The 7,853-nt window shown below is 51.9% G+C and overlaps 1 long non-coding RNA gene across 1 annotated transcript; it reads left to right on the top strand.

Annotated features, from left to right (window-relative positions):
- Positions 1 to 4,664: 4,664 nt before the first annotated feature.
- On the top strand, positions 4,665 to 7,547 carry LOC131815066 (uncharacterized). Its single transcript, XR_009347547.1, has 2 exons — positions 4,665 to 5,171; positions 5,310 to 7,547. It is a non-coding gene; the product is annotated as an uncharacterized LOC131815066 (long non-coding RNA).
- Positions 7,548 to 7,853: the final 306 nt, after the last annotated feature.

Here is a 7,853-nt window from a genome sequence, read left to right as displayed (position 1 = left end):
TGGGGGACCTCCTTCCCTTTCTCAGGAGGTCGTTGGTGGTCTCCCGGCCATGATCCGGTTAGGACTCCCAGAGGTGCCCCAAATGCTCTCAGCAGTCCCGTGTCACACAAGTGAAGCCTACTCCTCAACACACACTCGTATGATCCCCCACCCCTCACCACACACCCGCTCCCACAGAATCCTGCCCCAACCTACCTGTGCGGGACAGATCCAAGCTCTCCCTTACAGCGTCCTTCAGGCCAAGCCCAGAAGGGGAAGGAGAAAAGGAGAAATAGAGCCCTGGAAAGCGCAAGATGGTCAGAGCCCTGAGTCTTATTTTAGCTCACCACTCACTGAGGAGTGAGTATCAACCTGCAGCTATAGGTTTGCATGGCATGAAAAGAAATTGCATTTTCTAGCATGGAACTTCATTTCAGACGCCAAAAGCACAATTTGACTAATGTTAGAAAATAAAATTACCTAGCTACTTCCGGGCAACCTCGGTGCCATTCAACGAGCTCTCCGGCACCTCGCTCCCGACTTAAAACTCAGTCTCATTCAGGACTTACTTTCCTTTTTGTCTCTCTTCTCCCTTCTGCTTTTATATTAAGTCTGGGGGAACGGGGCCTGCACAAAGGGGTGGCTTATGTCAACATTACTATGGAGGCAGTAAGAAGGAATGCCCTATTATTTTGACCTTGCTTTGTCATCGTTCTATGTTGGCTTCATCCTGGGGCAGGAAATAGCTTTGTCTTCTGAGATGTGACTTGTTCTGCTGGTCAGTGGCCAGTCAGTGGCCCTTGTCTCTGCCCATCCTGAGACTGTATGATCTACTCTATGCTCTCCTTGTCTCTACTTCAGGGCTCCTTCAGTTAGGACTTTTGTGATCTCTCAGCCTTTCATTGCCTTTCTTATGGACGCAGGCTAAGCTGGGCTCATCTGCCTCCTCCCGACGCCTTTGGGAGATCCTGGGCAACAGAACCCATTCTCCCTTACAAGGCCCCTTGTAGCCTTCTGAGCTCCATTGTTCCCATGTAACTGGAGTTGCAGTGAGTGTCGGCAAGACCATCGCCCACTGAAGTACAATTCGGGACAAGCAAGGTACGGTTGCCCCAGGTCTGGCACCTCCAAACTGTTCTGGATAGCTCCACCGTTACCATCTCCACTTCCCACCTGTAACCTGGAGTAAGCTCCACCGTGGTGAGTGGAAGGGCACACAGGTGCATCAACAGCTAAGCAGTCGTTCTCCTGCCCTGGCCCAGGGTGGCTATCCATGGGAGGGTGGGAGGGGAGATGGAGACGGTGTGCGGATGGGGATAGGACAAGCCTGGTTCTGCCAGGTTACAACGCCTTTCAAAGGTTTTCTTCTTATGCTTCTCTCTTTTCAAACCCAATCGTCAGATATCTGTAGGTTTTCTTCTCTTATTTTGCATTAACTCACTTTCCCCAAGGCAGGGGATAACTTGGATCTAGTGGGCTGGGCTAGAATAGGAGTTAAGGGAGCCCCACTGAGTCCAAGGACAGAAACCTGATAAATGTTTGCAGGGAGGGAGGGAAGAACACCCATAGAATGGTTGCTGGTCAGGCTGTCTCGGGATCCCAAGATCTCCCACTCCATTTCCTTATTCTGCATGGAGGAGAATTTCCTGTGGTGTGTGCTCCCAGGGACCCCCCAAACTGTCTTAGCATATATGCACATAAGCACAACCCATAGGGCCTACTGATCCAGCTTAGGGGAAAGGGAAAACAAGAAGTAAGACGTAGGGAAGAGTTGGTAAGTCAAAACCCTGCATCTTATTTTGGGCTCAGCCACAGGCTAGTGGTGTGATTGAAGCCACCCAACTTCCCCTCTCTCACTGTGGCTTCCCTATAGGGAACTTAGTGGCCCTAAAGCATGGCCCCCGCCTCCCAGTCCCGAGAGGGGGAGGGACTGGCCAAGAGGGTCCAACTGCCCAGCACAGCCACAACGATGATGAGAGCGGTAACCATACCCTCTGAAACTGACATCCCATCATGTGCTTTAAAGCTCTCCCCTCCATCTTGAAATAATAATAGGAGAAGAATATACTAATAATAAGAACTAGGGCTTCTCATTTGACTTTCGTGACCCTGGGACTCAGGTTCCGAGCACCAGTCTGGACTCGGAACACGTGTCCTTGTCCTGGCTCTGCCTTTCACTTGCTGAGTGACCTTTGCCAAATCGATTCCTCCTTTAGGGCTGTGGTTGATTCTTCTGTTCAATGGGAGGCCTGGGCCACGCGGTCTCCAAGGCTTTTCCAGGCCTAGGCTTCCGTGTTTTGAGTGAGCTCTGCCTTTGACTCCTATGGTTGCTGTAACACATCACTGTAATTTTGCTGGCTTAAAAGAACAGAAACATGCTCTCAGTTCTGGAGGCCGAGAGTCTGAATCAGGAGTGGACAGAGCCGTGCTCCCATTGGAGGCTCAAGGGGGGAATCTTTTCCTTGCCTTTCCTGGCTTCCAGCAGCTGCTGGATCCCTGGGCATTTTTTTTTTTTTTGCCTGTGGCTTCATCATGCCCGTCTTGTCCCTGTGCTCATGTTGCCTTCCGTGTGTGCCTCAAATGTTTCTCCACTCTCTCCTACAAGGCATTTAGGGCCCATTCAGATAATCCAGGATGATCTCTTCATCTCAAGTGCCTGGACTGAATCAAATCTGCAAAGACCCTTTTCCCAAGTAAGGTAACATTTACAGATCCCAGGGATCAGGAGGTGAGCATGTCTTTGGGGGTACATTTTGTAGCCTACTGTAAGCATCTACTATGCCCATGACCAGTCCGAGTGAGATCCAGGGAAAGTCCAGACATTAGCTGTGCGCCTCTCTGCTCCCCAAGAGCATCTGGTCTACCTGAGGAGCCGTCACCCCATACACCACTGCCAAGGGGCAACACCAGCTGAGCAGTAGCCAGTGACTGAGGCAGCCTTGGGGAAAGGTCACAGGCTCCAGACCCAGAATGCCTGGGTTCACATCCAAGCCCTGCCACCTGCTGGGCCAGGGGACCCTTGATAAGTTTCTCAGGGTCTCTGGACCTCAGTATTCTCCTTTACAAAATGGGCCTAATTAGACTTAGCCTGTGCGTTTGTTACAGATACTAAGTATGATATGTGCAGAGGCTGGCATCTTACAGACTTTCAGAACCAGGAGTGATTCCCACTGATCAGTGAGGAACCAAGGGCAGAGAAGTGGAATGACTTGCCCAAGGTCACACAATGAGGTCATGGCAGAGATGGGTCGAGAACCACGGTTTTCTAGCATTAGGAAGTTTCTTCTACTTCCCAGAGCCTTCACTCTCCAGAAGAGTCTTTTGAATCATGTTTGCATGGGCGGCAACAGGCTTCAATCTGCACTTTCTGTCAATTCAGGGAAGACTGGAGAGGACCAAACATACAGGCCTGTGCAGGTCTGACCCTGCAGGCAGGCATCACCAGCTGGGCGCTCCAAGACCTTGGGTTGACCCAGCCACCCAGAGAGAGAAGGAGAGGCCTGAGCTGCAGGGTCCTTTCCCAGACCTCCCTGTCCTTCTGGTATCCTGGCATCCCTCCCCGCAGATGGCCCCTATGAGTGTGGCTTTCGCCAGCTGAGGGAGATAAGAGCGGACACATGAAACAGCCTATCGCGGCTGTTTACTGCCAGTTCTCTGCTCCCAAGTGCAGATCTTGGGCTGAGTCAATGTTTAACCTCATGTAGAGTCAATGTTTAATCCCAGGCCAGCCGGCCCCCAAACCCAGCATCCCTCAGCAAACCGGTCATACAGTCATGTCAGTGTCCATCACTGGGAAAGTAGAATCATGACTGTGAATCTACCAAAACTAAATATCAAATCCCCTCCGCCCCCCCCAACAACCGCCTTTAAGGATATTGACTATGTGGGATTATCATGTCCAAGCAGCCCTACCCTGGTCATCAGCAGGTAATACTCTAGTCATCCCTGCCACTAGCTGTCTTGCACTGGCAGGAACACAGCAAGGACACTTCCTGCTCTGGGCTGGAGAGAACCACGGGACAGGGACTAGCGCCGCTGGTGCTCAGCTGAGTGCTGCGGGCTGGGAAGGCAGGCCATAGCGTGCTCGCCGCCTGGGACCCCACCGTGAAAGCGGGCCCTGCCGTAGTCTAGTTGGCTGAGCTCAGGTAGGCCTTTGGGCAGCTCCTGAGAGCCCACATATGTTTGGAGGCCTGAGCCTTTTTTGAGGTGAGCCTTCCTGTTAGGGAGCTATTAATAGTCTGTATTTGCCTGGCTGTGGAGTGATTTCATAGAGGCTCTCCAGGCCCTTCTCAAGGAGCTCAGAGCCTGATATCTGGGAATGGGACTGGCAGTGTGACGTCCATGTCAAGAACAACCTGAATGAGTGAAAAGTCGGACAATGGCCAGCTGGGTGGTGGATGCGTGGAGAGTGGATAGAAGGTGGTTCTGGTCACCGCAGAGTGTCGGGGAGGGCGGCTTGCTGGACAAAGGACGTATGAGAGCTGGGCGCTCTTCTTCCCCATGAACTCACTGAGCCGCCTCCTTCCCCCTGATTACCTGCCTCCCTATGTCATTGTCCACACGTCCTACTCCTCTCCTGTTTTCCTAGCTCTGTTCACTCTGAATCAGAGAGTGAAAAACAACATTCCTTGGGGGGGTCCTGGGGTGGGGTGGGGGTTGCCTTCGTCATTTGGGTGACGGAGCGATGAAGGCTGAGACCGCGGTGGGAGCCTCCTGAGACTGGTGGGGTCTTGTCCCAAAGAGCTGGTTGTGCAGAGCAGGGAGGAGTGAAGCTGGGCTGGAGAGTTGGCCTTGGTCCAGAGGCGCTCTCAGTTTCCTTGGGCCAATCCCAGAGCCCCGGAGACTTTTGGTCTCTTGGTTTGAGAGGCAGGAACAAATGAACCACCTCTTCTGAAGTTTCCAAACTGCTCTCTTTCCCTCTCCCACCTCCATACCCTGTACAGGGAGGGGCGGAAGGAGGAAGATTTTCAGAGTAGACATCCAAAGTCAACAGGCAGAGTGTCAGGTAACAGGGCCCAGCCCCTCTCATAAGCCACTGGGGTCCTTCTGCAGAAGTGTTGTTTCCTTGTTCCTGATCTGAGCCTGGCCTTCAGCCCACAGTTTGCCTGTCGGACGGCCACTGGAAAAAACATCCTCTGTGATCCCCTGTGGCCCACGCCCCTCTGAGCCTCAACATTCTCATCTGTGCAATGGTATACAATCCACTTTTTTCTGGGGATAGGTACTGTAATTAATTTTTAATTGTCTGTGCTGTGCGGGTGGAGTCGTGCGCTGGCAAAATGAAGTTTAGGCCATTGCATTCACTAACCATCTGCCCTTTCCCATGCCAGGCTCTACAGAAGCAAAACTCCCCAATGCTCTTTTCCTGAACTCTCGTCTCAAGGGCAACAACTGACCTTGCTGGGCAACATGGAAAACACCTTTGGTCATGATAGTCTTGGCGTTTCCTCTCTTAACTAAGATCCTCGGGGGAGTCAGGAATTTGTAACATTAGGGAAAAGAGTGGCCTTTCTTTGACCTTCTTCTCTCAGAGCAGAACTGGTAGATCTAGACCAAGTCAGCAAATAAGCAAAGGTTGGGAATTCAGCCAGAGGTTGGAAAAGGCGGAACAGAGAAGGCTCTGGATGCTAACCAGGGAATGTGTGTCTTCAACAAAATGGGACCAGGGGACAAAGAGTGGCTGACTGGACAGTGCCCCAGTGTTCATGATTTCTACATGCCTCCAGAAGTGTGGGATAGTGACCTCCCCTACCCCTCTGCTGTCCTTCTGGGTTTCTGCTGACCCCTTGGGGAGCAGGCAGGGGGATGACAATTTGTCCTCCTGCTTAGAGTGAAGGGAGCAGGCTGGTCCCGGGGGTGCGGGGAGTAGCCCACAAGCCAAGTGGCAGCCCTTAATGGGAAGGGAAGAACTTGGTGGGCTGGACCCTGCCAGAGGGTCTGTTGCCTTTTGTGTAGAATCTGCATTTTCATCGAACACTTGTCAATCCCTTAGCCCTGGGGTATCTGTACCCTTGGAAAAAAATCACACAATTCATGTCCACTCGGCTTAAGTGCATTAGAGATCATTCCGTGGAAATACCTTCCTTTTTGTGTCTGATTAAAGCTGTGTTTAAGCTGATTCAGGAGTTCCCAGACCACACTGGCTACTGGAGGAGGGGAAGAAAGCCCCAAAACCTTAGTGGAGAACAGTGACAAGTTTCCTGGGTTGTCAAGCATTTGCCCTGGGTTACCCAAGATGGACGGACATCCCCACAGGGAGTGAAAATCTGGGCTCTATAATGCCGGGAAGGACCTCGGGGCAGTGACTGAAATTTCAGCTCTCTGTTCCAGCTCCATGAACTTGTACGCTTCGCTTAGCCAGGCTGGGAATCCACTGCTGGGTGACCAAAGAAAACAAATCACTGGAAATGATTATAAAACCTTCTACACACGGGCCTGACAGGAAAACAAAGAAAGCTCTCGAAGGTTAAACAGGAAAGGACCTGAACAGATTCCAGGGCATAAACCCAAGTGAGGAGGAAGTCATGGAGGGGTATGGATCAAGGATTTAACCATGAGGGTAGACTGCTTTGTGTTCAGTTCTCCACTTGCCCTTTCCCTAGGGGTCTAACTTCTTCATTTCTCTGGCCTCAGCTTTTGCATCTGGAAAGCGAGAAGTCTCATGCCTGCCTTATACAGAACTGTTGCATCAAATGCAAGGTGAAAACCAAGGGTGGTGCCTGCTACGTAGAGATACCAAGGCAAGGAGCATCCACAACAAGAGCTCTGCCCTCTCGGGGGGGAACCTGCTTGATTACGGGAAAGTCGGCACTCCCTGCATGTTGAATTTAAATCTCCACGGAGACTTCCCTGATTCTAGCCTAGTGATGGATGTTTCCCTGCCGCTCGTCCCAGTGATGTGACTACCACGCTAGCTGGGGATAGAAGACAAAAGCCAAGCCACTGACCATGCCACGTGGTGGAGTTGGCCCACTTTGTCTGTTTGACTCCTGCCCCGCTGCAGGCATTAGTTAGCCCATAGACGAAAGCTATAGAGACTTGGGGCTGCCCCATTTCTTTCCAGGTGAGAGTTTCCCTCTGATCTTATCTCTGCCCAGCAATAAACGGTAGGCCCTGAGACTCTGATCTTGACTCTGCTCTGACACTTTGAACTATTGCTGGCCCTCCTCCTGGCAGACCTCAGCTTCCCCTAATGCACCCGGACGTGCCAACCGGTTCTACTTCTGGAAGTCACCCCTGCCTCCAGCCAGTTGGCGAGCACCCTTGCCGGGCTGCTCCCCTCTTTCCCCAAGATGGCATTGTCAGACTGGGCTTCTTCCCTGCTGAACCCCAAGCAGACACTGTTACAGGAGGTTGGAGGAAGGAGAGGTCCCTGAGAGGGTTATCAGGGGGAAGCAGAGGGGAGGCAGGGAAGCTTATGAAGAGTGGGGTCTGATCCTTGACATCAGAGTGGGAACAGGACAGTCTGGTATGCTTGTATGGCTTAGCTCAGGGGTTGGCAAATCCTGGCTCTAGAGCCAGATCCAACCTGACACCTGTTTCTGTAAATAAAATTGTGTTGGCTCACAGCCAGTGTCATTCCTTTAAGTATTGTCCTTGGTCGCTTTGGGGCCACAACAGCAGAGCTGCCTAGTTGCAGCAGAGCCTACGTGTCCTACAAAGTGTGAAGTATTTACTCTCAGACCCTTGACGGAAAAGGTTTGCAGACCCCGACTTTAGCGCACCCAGCTTTCCCAAACAGTGATCTGAGGAACCCAGTCCAGGGAGATTGCCTCACCAAGATACCAGAGTCCAAAACGCTGGGGAAACACTCCTAATGTCCCCACACCCCAGGGCTATTCACAAGGTATCTTAGTGTATCAAAGACTCCAAAA

This window comes from Mustela lutreola, chromosome 14 (genome assembly GCF_030435805.1).
Source record: "Mustela lutreola isolate mMusLut2 chromosome 14, mMusLut2.pri, whole genome shotgun sequence".
In the NCBI taxonomy this organism is placed as follows: Eukaryota; Metazoa; Chordata; class Mammalia; order Carnivora; family Mustelidae; genus Mustela; species Mustela lutreola.
The sequence above is the reverse complement of the archived record's forward strand: the minus strand, read 5'-3'. Positions and strand labels throughout refer to the sequence as shown.